Source organism: Clupea harengus, chromosome 19 (genome assembly GCF_900700415.2).
Source record: "Clupea harengus chromosome 19, Ch_v2.0.2, whole genome shotgun sequence".
NCBI lineage: Eukaryota > Metazoa > Chordata > Actinopteri > Clupeiformes > Clupeidae > Clupea > Clupea harengus.
Window position 1 is genome coordinate 20,502,649 of NC_045170.1, and position 21,601 is coordinate 20,524,249.

Genomic DNA, 21,601 nt, shown 5'->3' on the forward strand with positions numbered 1-21,601 from the left:
TCCGCCATGTAATGCACTTCCAATGGAAGACAACATTCATTTTAGAAGGACTTCCACCTCTTAGGAGGATGACTCACTGTAAAAAGATTGATGTATTTCTGCTTTGGAAGCAAAAATAAATAAATAGGACTGGGAAAAATAGAAACATGACCAAAACATTGGGCCAGAAGAGAGGACAAAACTAGCTAAAAAAAAAACCACAAATACAAAAAACAGGATATTGAGTCATGAAAATAAACACAATGGAGATACAGCCCAGTACAAATCCATATCTCTTCCCTCAGATCATGAGCCTTGGCCATTATAACCCTCTCCCTCTTTAGAAACATGGGGTTGATCTGTCTGCCATAGGCCCGCTGGAGTGAAACTCTGCGTTGTCACCTTGTTGAAATCCATTAGCTACATTAGCTAGTTGGGTGAAACATGCATTCAGACCAAAATAGACTCAAGCCAGAGGCTAGTGATATGTTTTTTTACCTGCACATATTAAAAGCACACTAGAAAATAATGGCGGGGAGTGGACCGACATTTTAAGAGGACAATGCAGTGGACTGGTCATTCGGTCCATATTACCATTCCGGCAGGAGCGTATCGTGACCACCTTTTGACAGCAGACAGTGCAATTATTATTATTATTTCGTTTTTTGAAAAGCAATGTTTCCTCGGTGGACAATGTCCGGCTGTATGTCTGAGTTCCACTGTTTGGGTTACATTCAGAATAGTGCACAACTCAGAACAGAAACAACTTGGAATAGTGCACAACTCAGAACAGAAACAACACAGGAGTGGTGCCTCAAGAGCCATACAGTGTGGAAATTCACAAGTAAAGGAGAGGACATACCAAAACAGAAGAACTATTACAAAACATGAATATAATCAAAGTAATAGCTTTTATCTGAGCGATGGGATGGATTAATCAATGCCTGAATTCATTAGTGCGATGGGAGGAGGGGGAACCAGGCTCGCGGCTCTCCCATCTAGACAAACACAAGAGTGGAATAAATGCCTGTGCTAATTGCACTTCTTAGATTCTCTGATTAAATGAACTCAGGCACACAAACCACAGCTCACACTTACTCAGTGAAATAAAAAAACACGCTCTCTATGATTAAACATTTCAATGCCCCATAGCAGCCAAAACATTAATCCTAGTTAGACCCCCCCCCCCCCCACACACACACACACACACACCACAGAACAGAGTGACCTATCTGAGATTTTGGGAAGGTCAGGCATTTTCTTCTGCCTAGCGGCCAATGTCCAGCCAGCCAACTAAAGCATCTCTTTTCTTTTTCCCCACACCGACAGAGAGCAACAGGAACATCATAATAACCGACATCCGTATAGACTGCTGGCCTTGGTGCGAACCCTTTTAATGTCTCTCTCTCTCCATGTGGAGTCTCCATTACCTCTTGTGGCCTGCTGCGGTAATCGGAAGTGATGGGTGATTAAACTGTTCACAGCGGTGAGCAACTCAGAGTGGAGTCAAGGCTGCAGATCCCAGCCTGGCCACAGAGGCTTTGACGGTGGAGAAGGACAAATATGAAAGAAGGACCGAAGAATACAACACTGGAAAGATGCACTGCTTCGGCGTAGTTGGAAAGTTACATTTTACATTTATTCACCTTTCCTTAGTAGAAAATGAGTTACTGTACAGTGCAGATAAATAGATAGATAGATGGATACTTTATTAATCCCGAGGGAAATTTAGGTCATCCAGTAGCTTATACACTTAACTTAACTCACAAACATACATACACAAATCACAGTAGAATCACAGTAGAAAAACAATACACATAGGGAGAACATGTTCACAAGGAGTGGGGTCTATACAGATATTATACAGATATTCATTTTCATCAGTATGTATGCCCCGTGTTGCTAGCAACTTGTACTATCTGTTGATTACAGTACCCAGTGCAAAGCACTCAAAACCCAAACTTAAACAAGGGCCCCAGAAATCAGTGCAAGAGTCATTGGGGTTTGAATGTGTGTGTGTGTGTGTGTGTGTGTGTGTGTGTGTGTGTGTGGTTTGTTTTAGGAGAAACCCAGTCACTGACTGACCACTTAGAGTACAGCCGACAGATACTAAAATGACTTCTGATGATTTCAGATTAATCACTCCAGGTCTCAATAAATACATAGCCATTATGTATGTATGGTGTATCTTGTCTGCTTGTGTGTGTGTGTGTGTGTGTGTGTGTGTGTGTGTGTGGGGGGGGGGGGGGTGCAGTTTGAGTCTGTGTGTCATCCCACCACAATCAGATGGGAGTGAATGCATTTCACCACTTATAAAGCAGTGCTCTAAAATCACCCAAAGAGAGAGGGAGAGAAACCACTTCAGTTCAAGTCTTCGTGCACCGGCAGTGTGCAGGTTTAGAACTGCATTAAGGCTCGTATTGAGTTGATTATCAACTAGTCAAGCTAGCAAATATACATTACATGAATGGTCAACACGGTGCACATTCATGCCTTCTCTCTTCTCTGTCTGTCTGTCTGTCTTGTCTCTCTCACACAGAGATCTCTCTTTTCCCATTTGAGATCTGGGCCAGCCCGAGGCTTTTCCTCAGGCTTAGCACCGGTGAATAGCCTTGGTCTTCTGTTTCCATTACACATGCACACAGACACACCCACACACTAAAACACACGCACACTCACGTACACGTGCACAAGACCAGACTCTCTCTGCCACACAGCTGATGAGCTCCAACTCAAAGGCAGCCCCGGTAGACTTCTGGTATGGAAAGTATTTACTCCTGCAGCTACAAACATCTCATCTGAACTGTGGCATCTAGACATCATTATGCTAATTGAAGCATCATTATAAGCTACTCGAAGTCTCTGTATGCTTGCTTTTCTGTAGTTTGACCGCAAGTGTGCACAGTATAGAGTGGGGTACAATATGCTCTGAACAGAGACATCTTCACTCCACCTGTACACGAGCTAAACTTGCGTAAGAGACTATTAGCATTGCCTATGAATATCTTTATCATCTGTCATTTGTTTTGTCATTGATATTGTCCAAGATATTTTACTTTATTCCATAGACTAACATTATTATTGTACAATTTAAAGGATATTTTAGACATTTGTCGTTTTTTGTTTTACAGATCATGACACCACTCTTACTGGCATTGTAATTGATAGCATGTTCCACACCATGCACGGCACATTAGTGAGAAGCTAATGGAGACATTTTTGCAGGGTGTTCCAGCCCGGTACACAGAACTACATAGGGCATATCCTGGATGCTTACTGGGAAAGACACAGGTGGTATGGTTGGTGATATGATTCACATGACCATATGCTATCAAAATGAATTTGAGGATGGTACCAAAACTAGTTGCCTATAAAACCATACCTAAAAAAAAAAACCTTGTTGCATAGTGTTACTTTAAGAACTCTTGTTTTTTAAGCATTGTTACTTAGCAGCTTCTTAGCCATGGAATCAGCACCTCATATCTTGCTTATTTTTCAGACATACTTAAATTTGACGTTAGTGAACACCCGAACACAGTACCTTGTCTGGGTCTACCTGCATTAGCCCATAATTGAGTGGCCTCACAGGCTTTAGCATGATACCCATATTAGTTATATAACTTATTATTGTGCTGTGTGTGTTATGAGGCTTGTAGTAAGGCTTATTCCCTTCATACAAAGCACTTACTACATCATTACACATGGAGCAGATATCTCTCCTATGCTTCCCATTCTCACGTCTGTCTTCCTTGACAATTATATTGTGTAGCTATTGTTGCTGATGCATAGTACTTGTTGCCATGTAAAGCGACCTTGGGTTTTTAGAAATGTGTCATTTAAATAAAACTCTCGAGGTAGATGGATATTACTTGTGTATGTGTGTGTATGTGTGTGTGGAGGAGAGAGATTGAAACCAGACAAGATGAGATGATGGAAAAAAAGAGGCCAAGCTATACAGAGACAAAGAGCTAAAGCGGAAGTGGTGGGTTGCGAGGAGGAGGCCGGGACAAAACAGCGAGCGAGTGAAAAGAGAGAAAAGTGACGGAGTGAAAGAAGAGAGAAAGAGGAGTAAAGCCAGAGAGGTGGGTAATGAACGGTGTGGGGGCGTGGAACACAAGGACAAGCAAGAAGCAAGAGTGCAAGAGTGAAAAAAGCAAGAGTGTAGACACTGGTCAGGTGCTGCAGGGGAGACAAAAAAAGAGTGAGTGAAAGAGAGAGAATGACAGAAAGAGGGGGACAGAGACAGAAGGAGGGAGAGGGCAATGAAGAGAGGTCTCAGGGAAAGAAAGAGGAATGATGAAACCACACAACAGGGCAATCAAGAGAAATTGAGTGACCAAAAGAGAAATGGAAAGTGGGTGAGATAGCAAGTAAGAGAGAGAGAGACCTAAGGACAGTGAGAAGCAAAACAAACAGAGCAGTACGGAGAAATGAACAAACCAAGACAGATGGAGACAGTGAAGGGGGGAGAAAGAGAGAGACAGAGAGAGGAAGCCCCCATGGCCGCAGAGAATAGGCTTTTGTTGAAGTCTTGAGAGAGCCTCAACACACCAAACAGTTCAAGGTAGCAGAAGACGTAAGAGCGCATTGATGCACAACTAAAAGGTTGTGTGTGTGTGTGTGTGTCTGTAAGACGCAATACACATCAGTGTCTAGAGACACACTCGTCTATTTACCTCTGCAGTACAACCTGTGCAAAGTAACGGGGTGTAAAGTAAAGTCTTAAGTGTGTGTTGTAAGTATGCATTCAACCAAGTACCATAAGACCTTGTGCTTTACAGTCCATCTGTAGGGGAGGCTGGTTCCCAACTGGCTTTGGTTTCACTGCTGCTAAATCACTGGTGTTGATTTGAACAGATGGTGGAAAAGTTCCAATTTATCCCAAAATGTCTTGAGAGACAATTAATTAGTCTCAAAACTGAGTATGACTTTTGCATTGCAATGCAGCACATCAGGACAAGGCAGGATTTTCCCCTCGCCGTGGTTGATGTAGAGCTGAGGTAAAAAGCACTTCCAGACGAACAAAATTAGGCTAAATTGAACTAAAGTGACTTTGGCTGCAGGGCTGTTCATCCATTGCCTCTTGATGTAAACCATTACCACTTTACCTTGCAATAAATGTGGGCAATGCCTTACCAGGCTAACACTGTTACCTGCAACTTCTTGTCACCTCACTAATAAGTCCATTACTTCCTGTGATGAAGTTACACACACATGCACGCACACTTGCGCACACGCAACCACTTAGACTCAGACATACATACACCTTACTCAGAGATCCGCTGAACCCAGGGTGCCCGTCTGGAAAAGTCCCTCCGCAGATGTAATCATCTGCTCTGAAGGACCTTATTTTGACGGGAGAGCTTCCACTTCCGACAGGTTAATGGTTCCACTTAGGAGGCAGCCCGTCTGGCTCCTCTGAGAACACACACACTCCTGAGGTGGGTGGCGGCCGGTCGCTACGGGGAGGGAGGTGAGAGCGCGGCATGAGAGATTCCTGCACCCCCTCCTCACACTCACACACACATAGTCCCCTCAGTACATTGCCTTTTACAGAGAGTGAATGAACGAAAAACAGAAAGTGTGTGTGTGTGAGAGAGAGAGTGCCTTTGCCTGTGCAATTTGTCTCTCAGTGAGTCTTCAGTGAACACCCTGTTTTGACTGCTTTCATTACAGTCATATATTTCAAGAAAAAAAGGGAGTTCTGCTCTCATCTGCTTTGTTTAATCTGGTACTTCGGTCTGGAAAGCTTCACTTCACTTTACTGCAAATACGCAGAAGAAGAGATTAGTCTTAACACAAGCAAAGAGGCCCAGGCGAAATCAGCCTGCGGGTAACTCAGGTGTTTTTCACCTTATTAGACCGCTAACTAATCGAAGCAAGAATTCTCTTCAAAGGCTCAGGTTGAATGGTGTGTGGAGGGAGAAAGTAAATGAGTCTTGGACACTGAGATCGTTATGTAATGGCTGATTTATTTATTTTTCAGGGCAGCCGGCAGCAGTCTTCTGTTTGACTTTGATTTGAAGTTAATTTGGTACGCTTACCTGCCAAGCAGCTTTGGTCTGTGTTTTGTCTGAGTTGGAGCTAGAATATTAGATAGGTCTCCCCTTATATGACATAGCTCATTAGCTGTACCAAGAGGTGGACCCTTTTGCCCTCATTTTCATGTTCTCCAAACTTGTTTTGTTTTCACACAGTTGCACAGCTGTCTGTGACAATAGGGGATAATTTGTCTTTGCCTGAGCTTCCCATTATCAGCCATCTTATTCCGCAAACCCAAGCCCATTAGAAGATCCAACGGGATACTTTACACTCCACTATACACTTTACATTGTCCCAGTACCATGTACTCATGTAACGGGTATTATTTATTTGAGCACTAATTATCAATGTGTAGTTGAATTGAAAACAGTAGCTGTAGTTGATGAGAGAGCACAATTTCAGTGGGCTGCCGCTAGGTCTCGCTTACAAAGTTAGGTCTGCTATTTTGAAATGTTTTGTTGAAAGAAAAAAAACCTGCTTCAAGACGTATGATGAGATGATGTAATTCAAGGTATGATTAAAAGGCCTTGATATTCCAGGGCATTCTATACATCCTCATTCAAAGTTTCAAAAGAGTTTCTGTTTTTTAAGGTTTTCAGAGAGTTGATACCTTGCTAACTACAGTCATTTTGTGGAAAAAAGGAATACGCAACTATGCCAAGATGCTGTTGCTGTCATAAAATATCTATAGTAATCGTGCTTACTCAAGAGCTGGATTAATTGCTCCATACACTTCACCCAACTGATCAATCGGTACCGAAATGTTGGCAGTTTGTAATAACCAAGTTTAATTTGGTGTGAAATATATGAGGACAAACAGGTTTTTACAAAGGGCAGGAGAGGTGTTCTGGGTGAGATTTAATCAAAGTGATAAACATGTATTCTTTATGTCGAACCAACCAGAGGCAATATGATTATGGGAATATTAAAAACCTTGCTTTCACATTCGCTGCTCGGACAAATAATGGCCACAGAAATAAACACTCCTTTGGCCAGCCAAGCCAAGGAGCAGAGATTTTACCTGCATGGCCTTCAATTACCTGCAATCAAAGCAGCCACTTTGCCAACCATATCAGTCAATTCCCTACATATATCGCCTACATTTGCTGACCAAATACAGACAAGGAGTTACTTTGCTGGACTGAGCCTGATATAGAAGCGAATGTGTTTCTATATTTTCTTGCCAATTTAGCATCCAATAAGCCTTGCCAAGATAAAAGTAACATAATTGATTGTCTTCAACAAATTGAAAAATAAAGTGGTTTCTGGACTGGATGCTCTATTTTTATTTGCCTAACCCTAGGAAAATACAAATATGAAACACAAACAAAGGTAAATTGGCCGCAATTTTCGAATTCTGCGAAGAAACCTACTTTTCAACCAACTCATTATGTGCATGTTTGTGTGTTTCCTGAACAACATGTTTATGTAATACATACATTAATGCATGTATGTGTGCCATGTATGTTGTTTTGGAGTGTGTTGTTTTGAGATCACTACTGTTTCACTGACCTGTGTGTGCCATAGGTTCATTGCCTCTTATGTCACCAGTTATGATACCATGTTTACACTTGATTTATTTACAGAAATAGAAGGCCGAAATGATTGCTTCAAATAACACAGTTAAAAATGGCCTTAACTCTTCCCCTTTTAGTTTGTGTCCCTTTATTTTAATTTAGCTGTTGTGTGTGTGTGTGTGTGTGTGTGTGTGTGTGTGTGTGTGTGTGTGTGTGTGTGTGTGTCATGTATTGCATTTCCATGAAAGTCCACAACCACAATAACATACAGTACAGCTTGGTGGGGTAAACACCTTGCTTAACCAAATGGCCTGCAGTTACACATGCTCCTCTATGCCTCCTCACCATGGATGACTCCTGTGGATCAGAAGAGGAGGTGGAGGGAGCTCTCATGGATCTCCTCTGATTGAAACCTGTATGTGTTCAGCAGATACAATGAATCCTTTCTTTAGTGTCAAAGATGGTGTACCATCCCAAACACATGCGCACACACACTCACACACATGCACACACACACTCACACACATGCTTAGCCACGGCAGTCTTGCCACAGATAGCCCGTCATGGGAACGCAGAAACACACACCCTCACACATATGCATAACACATGACATAGTCACAAGTTCATACACACACGTACAGTACACACATACACCCTACACACAAACACACACACACACACACACACACACACACACACACATACGAATCACAACACATGTCATATGCACCCTTCTGTCTCAGTCTAGACTCAAAGGCTACTGGACCTCTAAGGCTGGGGCAAAGTTCTGTCTGGTTGCTAAGCAATAATTGATTTCTGCACTATGGTTGTCACCAGCCTTGTTGTCGTTTTAGATGTCCTGCCTTTTTAAGAATCAATAGGCTTTTATTGGTCAGAATGCCTGAAATCTTACTAGGATAGGAAACCCTACTAGGATGGTGGCACTTTGATTGAAAGTTGAACCGAGATTGTTTTTAATGAACACTGAGCAAGTGACGTCACTCATTCACTCCACGGCTGATGAACAGCAAACAATTCAAATTCTTCCTCTTCTGCTGCAACTACAACCTAGTCTGACAATAATGCACTCATGATAAACAGTAATCAGCATAACCATGTCCAACTGAGTTCATCTGCAAACGTGTTTCTCTATAACAACTAAGCCTGAGCAGGCTACTCCTTCTGATCTTCACTATCTAATGTGAGCCCTTAAGCAACATGGCCTTGTGTAAGTATCTATTCAAATCTTATGACAGTCTAATTATGACTAAAGTTTTAGAGTTTAAGAAACACACAAGCCCGCACACGTTGCATAATCACATTTTGATGTGCTGAATGATGGATATTTTCAGCATCATCAGACTGGAGTCTCCACAGGCTTATAGGAGATCCAAGAGGATGGTCCCAGCTTGTGGTACAAGCATCTGAACTGCCCAGTCTGTGCTGAACCACACTAAATGTGGTCCTGATGAATAATCTGAATAAGTCCTCTCGGGCATGCTCTGTGTTCTTCTGAGAAAAAACACAAAGGAAGACACTTTCTGTGTTTAAGCTCAATAAAGTCCAACAACAAACAAAAAAACAAAGTAGAAGAGGATCCAATATTTACCAAGTCTGGTTCACTGTGTTTGTTCTGCTCAAAACATTGGCACTGTGGAGATGAAAGTTACTTCCACTTCCTGTGGGCAGAAGTCAGGATGTTATCTGAAGCAAACAACATGCCTCAAAATGAACATCTCGCTTTAAACAATAACACTGCATCAACACAAACAGTTGAATGTTACACAGGGGCATTTGACATGTCGGCAGAGGAAAGAGCTGAGTATGAGCTGAGCATCCGTGTGACCTCTCCACCCTACAACAGTATGCACTAAGCTGTTGGAATTAGCACAGAGTCATCAAGGTCATCCACAGAGCAGAGCCCGGTGGAGCAACATCCCAGGAGTCTCTGAAGAAATGTTGAGCTGCAGAATGCAGAATGTTTCTCAGCATTTGGAAATGACAGAAATGCAGAATACATCACACCAAAGCAATGGCAGTCGTCCTTTTATGAGGTCACTGTCTGCCAAGCCAATGTATCTGGCATGGTCTTAAGCATAATTTGTTACAAATAGCATCTGGGCCTGGCTATGGCAGGTCACATGAAGCAGATGTCTCTGGAAGAGTATGCCCATCTGTTGCATGCTCCCCCCACCCCCAAGGAGCATCTCACTGCGCTGAGACCCTGGCTCTGGCTCTCATTGCTCATTGGTTGGAGTGCAGCGTGTGTGTGTGCGCGCGTGTGTGTGTGTGTGTGGTGTGTTTGTGAGTGTGTGTGTGTGGTGTGTTTGTGTGTGTGTGTGTGTGTGTGTGTGTGTGTGTGTGTGTGTGTGTGTGGTGTGTTTGTGAGTGTGTGTGTTTGTGAGTGTGTGTGTCACCCTCACGGGTGCATTAGATCTCTGCAACTGCAGTATGCCCCTTAGGTGCTTCAGGCAGGACAGGGCACACTGACATTGTGCTTGGTGGTCAAACCGGCAGATGTTTGGTGTGTGTGAGCATTCCTCTCGAGTCATCTCTCGGAGATGCAGAGGATACCAGTGTTGCGGCTGCTTGCTAGCTGAAACTGTGCTGATTGTCCTGTGCCTTTCCCCGTGGGACTAGAAGAGCTGTACACCATCACACACCGAAGCCACTGTGGTTGGGCTCAGAGGTCAGGCTTTTAGCATATTGGCACTATCTCTGTCAATTCAGGAATCTACCAGTAGCTATGAAGGAAATATTTAATTAATATTTCATAAAATTGCCATCTAAGCCTGTCTCTGTTAATTACCTAATAACTAACTGTCACCACGTTGTGACTGTAATTTGACATAAAAAGCCTTACAATAACCCTAAAAAATATTTACACTTAGTGTTAACAGATTGGCAACAAGAACTGCAAATAGTAATTTTGGTTAGAGTTAGGGTGAGGTTGTACACAGATAACTTTGTTAAATGTCTGTTAAGTAGTCCTGTCTGGTTACTCATATGTGGTGAGCATGTTGATGGATGGTTCCTCCCCATACTCTGCAGACACTGTTCTGACTGCGAGCTGAACTGATGGCTTTCTCATGCTGTGGGAACCGATCTGAAAGGCTGACTGGTTGCCTCATCTCTGTGTGCCCCAGTGAATCCTGTAATGCACATCACAAACTAGGTGCCATCTTAGAGTCACTCCTGTCATCAGATCTCTTCTGCCCCCATCAGGCTGCAACCGGAACTGCAATAACTGTGCTGCATCAGTGGAATCACCGGAAGTGTCGATCAGCCTAACCATCTTCTGTGAGATGAGTGGGAGTAGGTGGGGGGCTGAATGAATAGATGTGAGTATTCTGTAGAGAGAACACAAACAGAGACAATGCAAATACACTTTATATTTGAGTGACACATTGTGTGTGTGTGTGTGTGTGTGTGTGTGTGTGTGTGTGTGTGTGTGTGCCACACGTGTGTGTAAGAGACCAAGGAAAGTCATTGTGTGAGCCTCTTATGTAGATTATTTGTGTAGCATATACAACAATGCCATCGGTGACAATTTAAGTCTTTCTCAGTGTCCCCACAGTGAAGAATATTAACAGCCTTGTACTAACACCAAAGCATTTAGGACTTTATATCCAGCTTTAAATACTTTATTTCCAGCAACCCCACTGAAAAAGTAATGGTCAGTGAAGAACTGCCAACAGACTAAACAGGTGTCCTTGGAAAATAGAAGGGAAACTTTTGAAGCCATTTTCAGAGAGGAATGAAGAATGAGCTCACTCACATCTTAGACCTCCAACCTCAAGTTGCCATTTCTGAAAACATTTCAGCAGCTTTCCTTGAAAACTTTGAATGCGGGGACAATTAGACGCAGAGAAGAAAAAAACACTTTTCTCAAATGACTCACCCAGTTGGAAATAAAGCTGTGACCTCTGAATAAATAGATAATTACATGAAAGAGGAAGAATAGAGGTTGTTTCCAAAAGAAGAGCTTGGGAAAGCAAAACGTGACCACCATGGGCATGTGGATCTCATGAGTGGTATTTAAAGCTGCTTGCATCCACAGATGGTAACGTCACAACATCGTTTTCATAGTTTTACTTTCAGTTCAGCATACAAGGAACTGCAGGTGTGTAACAGTGGTATCTTCTGCCATCAGACTATAACAATGTAAAAACATCCCATGGCAGATTCTATGTTCATAAGACAGATGCAATAGAAGTGATTATAATAATGATAATTAATAATGTTTCCAGAAATGTTACTGTTCTGTTGTGTTATGTTAATTACTGTGTAATTACCATGACAGCACTCATAAAGGTTGATGCTATGAGTATGAGAGCATGTTAGCATGTGACACAGGCTGTTATAGTATCTAACATTATGAGACATTATCAAGACACAGGTATCTCATTCAACACTGACAGTCATGAATTCATGGGGAATGGCATCTGCCAAGTTGTTTTGACAAAATTGTTATTTCTGCTTTAATATGGAGCATCTAGTCCACTTTTAGCCCAAAGGATTAGAATGTTCTAACAGCACTTGAAGGTCTGCAATCTTCCAATGTCCCACTTCAGACAAACTGATCTGACATTAATTGATGCCTGAAAGAAAAACTGAAACGTCCATTTCAAAACCCTAGACCAATTTGCCTGTCCTGCATTTTGCTATGGCCATGGTGAACCCTTGATCTCAGCTTCAAAAGGTTAGTCATTAATGAAAGCTTCACATTCGCTAGCACAGACGTGAGTGTTGTTTGTCTAAGCCGATGGAGTCTGACTGGCCTCATATAAAAAGCACTGTGTGGGCGCTGTGCTGCTGAGCACTGAAATTAAAACATGAGAATTCAAAGATGTCGGCCCCAGAATTAGGCCCCCTTCATGCCGAATGCATGGGGCCCAAGCAGCCATAACATTCATGATCGTAGTTCTCCCTCGCTTACAAGGCTCTATAGCATAGGTTCAAGTTTCGATAGTGTGCATGTTAATATGTGTGTATATAAGTGAAAGTGACTTTGATCAAATGTGTGTGCTGAAGACCTGCGACCTGCGACCTGCAAGACGAAAATGTCAATTTGCTCAGCTGTCTCATTCAAGCCTGGGGAATATACTCCCTGAGGTTGCAGGAATTAGATCAACTTCCTGTTTGTCAACTGGGTCTCCTCTAGTTTCTCTGCTAAATCTGTGCCGGTCTCAGAGTTGCTTCAGACCTTTGCAAGCATGGATTGTGTGTCCTGCACTTAAACAGGGAGAGGAAGAGGAGTGCACAAAGACGTGGGACTTGATAAACCTAAATGGATATATAATGAGAATCCATTTGCTAATAACGATAATGCTGGCTCTTACGCACAGAGCAAGGTAAACAAGGACTCTGGTATCCACAGACTCCCAAACCCAAACAACTTAACACATTTGCGTCATCGCAAGTCCCATGGGGTCTTTTAAACATGGGAACATTATGCTTTTAAGTGGTCTTTGGTGGCTGCCATCAACCCTCGCCCTGTGTGGTATGCTTGCTTAAGGCCCAACGACCACTTCACTTGGCTCAAAAAAAAGAAATGTCCCCGACCGCATCCACTAGTCTAGCGCGTCCAGGTTAGTGCATGTGAGAGTAAGAGCGCTTGTGAGCGGAAGGCTAGAGCAGGAATAGAAAAAAGAGTGGAAAAACAATCAAACACAATGAAAAGAGGACTGCTGGGCAAGATGGCCTCTCCTGGGGCTACGGACGTCACCAGTGTGCCTGCCTGAAGTGTGTTTTTGCCCCTGTTTGTTGAGTGAAGCACGGGGCCTTCCGACGTTAACCCCCCTAGGGAGAAGGAGGTAAACACTGGCACAGCAGCTTTGTAATGGCCTCCTCTCAAAGCAATTACCTATCATGACAAAACAGGCCTAGAAAACATCTGCTCTGATACTGAAGAAGCTTCTGAAAGATGTCCCTGTAACACAACATGTTTCGCTGGTAGAATGCTGTCAGTGACTAAGTGATAAGCTCTATATGCCAAATAAAAATGTTCCATTATATCAAGACATGTCATTGTTTTGTGTTTGGTTATTTCAAGATAGGATTTGTTAGTTTCCAGGTGCTATCTCCAATTTAGCAGATATTTATTAATTTATAGGCATAATTGAAATGATTGTAGAACTAATTCTGTCTAACACACTGTGTGAACAACACACGATTACATTACAAAGGGCACTAACATACCATAATCCTATTCTTTTCCCAAGCAGCACAGCATCTCAATGAAGACACAGGTAGCATACATGGGTATAGCACACACACACACACGCACACACACACAATGAATGAATCCCTTGTTTCACAACAAGCTTCCCTTCATAAACTCCTGTGTGCTAGTGAACCCAGTGAAATTGAGGCCACGAAAAGTGTACGAGACATTGTACATGGAACAAGTCCAAAAAGTGGCCGGTCCATTCCATAGCAACGTCTCTAGGCAGAGTGGAGTGTTGCATTTGACAGGTCAGTTTTCCCCATGTCAGTGTTCAGTGTAAGGCAGCATCCACCATGGCCTCAATAGGCCTTACTGAAGTCCTCAATCAATACTCAGGCAAATCATTATACAACAAAAACCTGTTTTTCTTGGCTATTTGTGTGTGACACTGTTTTGATATTTTGTAATAATATCTTCAATCAATGAGTCAGGAAAATAAATAATATCTTGAGACACTGCATTAATATCTTAAAATTACATGATACTGTATATTGAAATAACATCTTCAGTCTTTGAAATAATGATTTACTGTCTGGAAAGACGAAGAAAACTCAAACTAGTGACATAATGTCTTGTGCTTCATATGTTACGATACATTTATTCCACACATTCTCAAACCAAAAAACAAATAGCCTAGACTAACTCCTCCTGAGTACAGATCCGTTTCAGACTAAATGGCTCCATACCCCTTGCTGACATAAACACACACATCACTCCCAGCTCTGCGCTGTTTGTGTCCGAGTCACCGAAGCATCTGTTTCAAGAAGTTCCCCAAGGGACCCAAGGTGAGCACGTGTACCACAGACAGATGTACCTCCCCTGGGGGGGCCAACCCTCCATATGGACCCCCCCCCCCCCTCCACACACACACACACACACTCACTCAAGCACACACACACACACACACACACACATCACAGGCGAGTTCCTCAGCCCCAGGTCAACAAGCAAGCACTGAAGGATGTGGACGCCTACAGACAGGGCAAAGCTGCAGAGTCACAACAAGCAGTGTCTCAATGCCCTTGTGGGCTTATTTACATCCTGTTAAATACATTTCCCCTTACTGACTCATGAGGGTTTCATTTCACTCTCCATGTAACGTATTTTGTGGACCTGTGAAAATCCCCTTTCTATGCTATATGCATGAAAGTCACTGCTTTCAAAGCATTATGTTGCATCCTTAATGGCTAACCACAAACTTGTAGTAAGTGTGACTGTGCACATTGCATCTAATCTTCCAATTTGCAACATGAATTTGTCATTGTGTAGTTACCTATGAATTTATTTGAACTGAGTGTTCTCTGCATTTACATTTGCATAATCCCAAAGCACTGGCAAAGAAAAAGCCAACCAGAGTCATGTTTCCAACCAAAAAGAACACATTAGTGTGGGTGGCCATATTTGGTGGGTGGTTGGTTTTCACATTTTGTCCCACAAAGCGTTTGTTTGCTGTCATGTTGATGGGTTCATGTGCCTCCAGTGGCCTGTTTGTTTCTCTCTACCCCCCATGTAGCGTTAAGCGGCTACGCTCACATGCTTCCCAAAGGCAATTTTACACATTATTTGGTGTGCGAGGGGGGAAAAGTGCTCAACAGGCTTTTAATAAATGCTCAAGAAGCTTATCTAAACTGAGCCATGGTGGCACTCTCCAACACATGAAGCATTTGCAGCTATCAATCCCAGTGTTAATGACATTACACAACACCTCTTGTGTGAAATTGATGCTTGTAAAACGACAAATGGAAGACAAAGGTGTGTGTGTGTTGCAGGAATCAACGCACTTATGTCCGTCCCATAGTGAAGATAGCTTGCATGATAGCTGGGAAATGACATCTGCCTCTCCATCCTAAGTGCTCTCCCCCAGTGGCTGTCATTGCCTGAGTACGGACACGATAGGAGAGGGGAATCAAACATCTCACTGCCAGGAGTCATACGCCGTGATTCAACAATTCACTCAACTGCCATCTTTGATTGGCATTTGAGACATTTAAAGGGCCGTCTCGGCAGGATATGACTTCCAGGATAAGAACGGGGCTGGGTGTCAATAATGGCTCCCGGAGCTGTAAGTGAAATTGATCGATGCCGTGAGAAAAGGCAGGAAGGGAGAGGAAGCCAGTGGTTGCATATTCTGACGCTCAACTCATGAAGGATGACACTGTTTTTAACGTAAGGATGTCACATGTGCATGTCACCACATAATGAGTGACACCACAGAATTAACAACAGCAGAATGGATATTCTTATTCCCAATGACACTACGTTCCATAACATTATCTTGGTCACAGCCCATTAAGACACACACATGCCATGCGGTTTTAAGAAAGGGGCTGGGGTTAGAATACCTTCAAATACATCTAAACTGCTACTGCTACACTTCACTTACTGCTAGTAATTAGGGCTGAACGATTAATTGCATTTGCGATTTAATCGCGATATGATAGAACGCGATTTTCTAACCGCAACGTTCGCGATTAAAAAACGTGGTCTAAAAAAAAAGATGGTACATTTTGCACACAGTGTTTAAAAAGTGCATGCCTAGTGTTTATACTTAAAATGACTTTTTTTAAATTACTTAAATGCACAGTGGCAAAGCCACCGATTTGTTGTTCTTGTTTCTGTAATGAGCAGTTAAAAAAAAAATGTAAAATTTGGGAAAGAATATTTTACACTAAATGTATCTAATATTGATAAAAAAAAACAGTAACAGCTGCAACAACAACAGTAACCCCAGTAACAGTTGTAACAACATTAAGTCAGGTCTGATGACTGATAGCATACCATGGCTTCATTCTGGACACCACATCCTCAATGTCAAAAACAGTGAACACACACCACAAAAAGAATATTTTACACTAAATGTATCTAATATTGTGTTGGTCATACTTAAATCATTCATTACGTTTTGTTGGGAAAAAAAGAGGATAAAAAAAAAAATCGCATATTAAATCGCAATCGCAATATTTTGGTAAAAAATCGCAATTAGATTATTTTCCCAAATCGTTCAGCCCTACTAGTAATTACAATATAACAAGGCCCCTGTAACGCACAGCATCACTCTCATGTGTTTTACAGCCAACTCTCTAAGACTAAAAGTCAGTTAAGTTAGCCTCTTGAGTGCTCCTGGGTGAGCTGCGAAGCTGTGGCTCCACCACCGCTTTTCCCTGAAGGAGGAGGAAGTGGATAACTGCATGCATGCTGTGCTTCCTGTGCTATCGGGTGAAATAGGCCGGCTCCCCACAGCTCTTACTGATTGTTCCAAGGTGGACACGTGTATACACCCCCCCCCCCCCCTTCCCTGCCCCCTGGATGGCTCGTATATATATTCAAACGCTGAAAGCCACCTTTTTACCTTGGTCTAATACCCCACTGTTTGCAATGGATAATTGCTCCTGATTGTGTAACCTTTTTTTTTTTATGTCTGTCCCAGTTATGATGTGGGACTGTGTAATTAGATTAATTATACTGCACAAAAGGCTAAAGGGAAAAAAGCCTCTCCAATTTCAATATGATAGGATAACCATAACACATTTGTGCAATATTATGACAAGTGTTTTTAAGTGAACATCATATGATGTTTATATCAAGAAGCTTCCACAGCTAAACCTTTTTTTCAGTTTTCATGTCCTTCGGGTCATTGAGAGATGGATTTGGATCAGCAGTGATATGTCCCATTAAGTCTTCATCTACTGCTGTATTCTGTACCACTTCCCTTAAAGACGATCTACAGACGCTCAGATTATAAACAAACTATCTGTTGAAACTCTGTTAACTACAATGTATGGTTAAGGTTAGGGGTTGGGTTCGGTAAAGGTGATGTTCAGTGAACAAATAGAGAAACTTAACTTGAAAGTCCCTGTAGGCGGACTAGGGGCATTTTCAGATTTATGCAACCAGCCATGACTACGGATCAACACACACTTTGTCTTTACCTCCTGTGTGTGCACATACACAACAATGATCCTTCTGACTTAATTATCATATTGTGTGCGAACGTTGTGCTCTTTGACTCAGTAGCTCAGCATGCCACATGTTTGGAATGCTCACAGGCATATTCCAAGAGATCAAATCATACAATATCTGTCTATGATGAAACTCCCGTCACAGTCTAAGGGTAATTTAATTGTAAAATGTGTTTTGTTACCCCGGGCAAGTATGTATTTCTTTTTTTATCATTTAAAAGCACTACACTTGCGCTGATGTAAAAATCTGTTTCTATTTCAATCTTGCATCATATTAGTGGATTTTGTATTATATTTGTCTGGCCTCAGAATGACTACAGAGAGCAGAACTCCAGGGTTCTTTAATAACAGCGGTAATAACAGTTACATAGTACTACAAAATAAATACGACGACATTAAATAGAATATTCACAGTGACAGCAAATAACACAATGTCTAACATGCCGTTATGGAAAATGAGAAAAGTATACTAAGTGAAGTGTACAGTTTAAGTAAAAACACAATGATGACTGTCGATGTGACCCCGTGAGCTCTTCAGACCCACTGGACTGACACTTTGCCAGAGTTTACAGAAGCAGTAGATAAAAGACAAATGATATATTATATCATATTATATTATATTATATGAATTAGCTGGGAACCGTAAGATGAACGGAGGCCTTGTAGAGGTCAAATTTCCAGATTGGAAAATAAACAACCAATTTAACCAATTCTATGTTTAAGCTGTTGATGGTGTGGATTTCTTTTGACTTTTGTTCCCCCAGGTTCAGCAACACTGACACAAGCTGCTCGGAAACTAAAAGCTCTAAGGACCTTGTCACAGCGGGAGCGTGCCTATGTTCCCACAGCCCTATGTTCCCACAGCCCAATGTTCCCACAGCCCTATATTCCCACATTTCTAAGAGCTTTTTCAAAATTAGGTCTTATGTTCCCACAGCTCTAGGGTTAACCCTAGGGTTCCCACAGCGCTGTGTACCCTAACCCTAACCCTCTGACACATGTAGATGTTCGTAGATGTCAAGAACATGCAAATTGACCCTATAATTGTGGAGGAATTGATCATTTACTGTAGGCGTTTTGGTCCCGAAAACGGCTGGGTCTTAACAGGAAATGTGGGACCATAGGGTTTCATTTTCAGAAAAATCTAGAAATGTGAGAACATCGGGACTAATTTTTCTAAATAAATCTGGGAACATAGGTCTGTGGGAACATAGGGCCTTTTTTCAAAATTGTCAGTGAAAAAAAAATCCTTAGAAATGTGGGAACATAGGGCTGTGGAAACATAGGGCTGACCCAGTCACAACTATCACCACATTCAAGGCATCCACACACGCACACCCCAATCAATGCGTGTCAAGCCTCAAGCTAAAGACTACTGTTGATATTGTGGATATTGTTGATTGATTGATGGATTACTCTGCTCTGTAATCAGTCATCTCCTCTATGGTCAATTCATGGCACTCTGTAGAGAAATATCAGCCTATCTGATCAACCAAAAGACCAAACCAAAATAGTTATGTGTCTTCTTCAGGAATAAAGTTTTAAAACTATTATGCAAGCTGTAAAATAGCTATAAAAGCGCGTCTGCAAACCAAAGCCTGTTGATGAACGATGATGGCTTTCTCACACGTGCAGCCGCTTGAGTACTGACAGGCTTAGTAGATAGAGCAACAAAAGGAAAAAATGTCATCATACAGTTGTCTGACCCTGGTTCATTTCTAATACAGAAATAAATGGGATTCACAGACATGTGCCTTGAGGAGCCTTCAAAAAACCCATAGCCATTCTTGGCTTGCAAATCCACTTCTTTCTAAAATGACAGTAGACCTTCTCCTCCTCGTCCACGTTTTTCGCTCACAAAAGCGGGTTGTGATGTTTCATTGGTGTTCCGCGGATCAAAGATGACTCAAGATCATTTTGGTGAGAAAAGAAGAAGAAGAAGAAGGAGATGACTATGAACAGCTGTTTGAGGGCTACTGTTGAGAGCTCGTCAAAGTGGTGACCCCCACTGTCATCTACCTAGGGATGGGAATCGAGAACCGGTTCTTGTTGAGAACCGGTTCCCAGTGGATCGATTCCTTGGAATCGTTAGCCAAAGTCCTTTACGATTCCGCTATCGATTCCAGTGCCGTTTGCGCATGCGCGATGACGTCACACGCACACAGCCTTGTTTTGTTTAGACAGCAGCCACCATGACGTCTAGGTAGAGGCGTTCAAAAGTGTGGTTATATTTCACGCGAAAAGATGACCACAGGGCCACTTGCAATGCTTGCAAGAAGCCTATTTCTTCAAAGGGGGGGAATACTAACAATATGCAGAAACATTTGTCCACACAGCATGCAATAACTTTGCAGGAATGTCATGTTTTTGATGCGCTACGGAGTGACGATAACGTCAATGAATCTCAACCAAGCAACAGCAGCACGGCTAATTTTTACGCTTCATCTGTTAATATCGAAGGTAAACTCCTCCAGACCCTGTCTACGGTTTTAGTGCCACTTGTTAAATTGTGTAAACCAGCTTTTACTATTTGTTTAGGTCAGTTTTATTTTTAGTTCAAGGTGAATAGCACTGTAATTGGCATGTTCAAATATTATTTAGCACAGCGGTTCTCAAACTCTTGTTTATCAAGGACCCCTAAACTGCCAAAAATTAGACCAGGTAGGGATCCCCATTTGATAAGATTCTTTTCCAGGCTCCCCCATCTGATATGATTTTTGAGTTTAGATGTTTATTACAAACATTATATGAAACCCATTACCAAATCAGTCATACATTCTGGTACGAATCATTTTTTTCTGTATTTCTTAGTGTGTGCATGTGTGTGGAAAAAAAAGAGAGAGAGGGAGTCCAGGTGTGTGAGAGACCAGAGACAGGGAGAAAGAGAGAGTGTGTGTGTGTGTGTGTGTGTGTGTGTGTGTGTGTGTGTGTGTGTGTGTGTGTGTGTGTGTGTGTGTGTGTGTGTGTAAGGGGAACCACAAGGCTTTGGAGCTGCAGAACTCCGCTGGGCTGACCTTGTCTGTCCACCTGAGCAGGGAAACACGTGCAGAGCCAGGCACTCGCAGACTGTGTGGTGGATCTCCTCAGCTGTGTGTGGGACGCAGCACATCGGACAGAAATCAGACCTGACCGTCTGCCACCAAACCGAACGAGCACATTAGCATAGACTCCACGTATGGTTGGGATTCTGCAGCCTCGCCCCATCACTTTGTCACACTCTCTGTCTCAGTTTTTTATGTAAAACGCTGCGTGTTACATAGCCAAGGGGGATTTCTTGTCACTATCACTTTTTTTAAACAAAGCGACGGCCACGAATACCTGACATTGCTATTTAAAACTTAACAGCCAGTGACAACATGATGACAAGGAAAGTGTATGAGAACAAGTTTAATGAAGCTACTTGTGTTTAGCAGGGGCTCTGTGTCACAACAGCGCAGAGGAATTCTAATTAGCTTCGATGCAAATTATCTAGCTTTGTATGTAACCTGAAAATCTCTTCTGCCAGATTCTCAGGATTTGTAACAGAGGCTTTGATTTATTTAATCCTCATCCATAATTTAATGTAGTCATGTAGTGTTTATCAGACGTCAGAGGATTATTTGATTTGTTAGCAATTACTGTGTACTTATACACACAGATAATGCTTCGCTTTGTCAACCCCCCCCCCCCCCCCCTGTGTGGTTGACGTACAAGACACATGACTGATGTCCAACAGGGATATTTCAGTTGGAGGTGCGATATCACAAAAGCTATTTTAAAGCGCAGGGTCCACGGTACTGTAGAATGCGCTGCGTGGATTTCTGAGGCCACGCATCCCCCGCTAATGAGTGGCAAGTGTCAGTCAACAGCAACAAAAAGTCACACGTCTTCCTTTG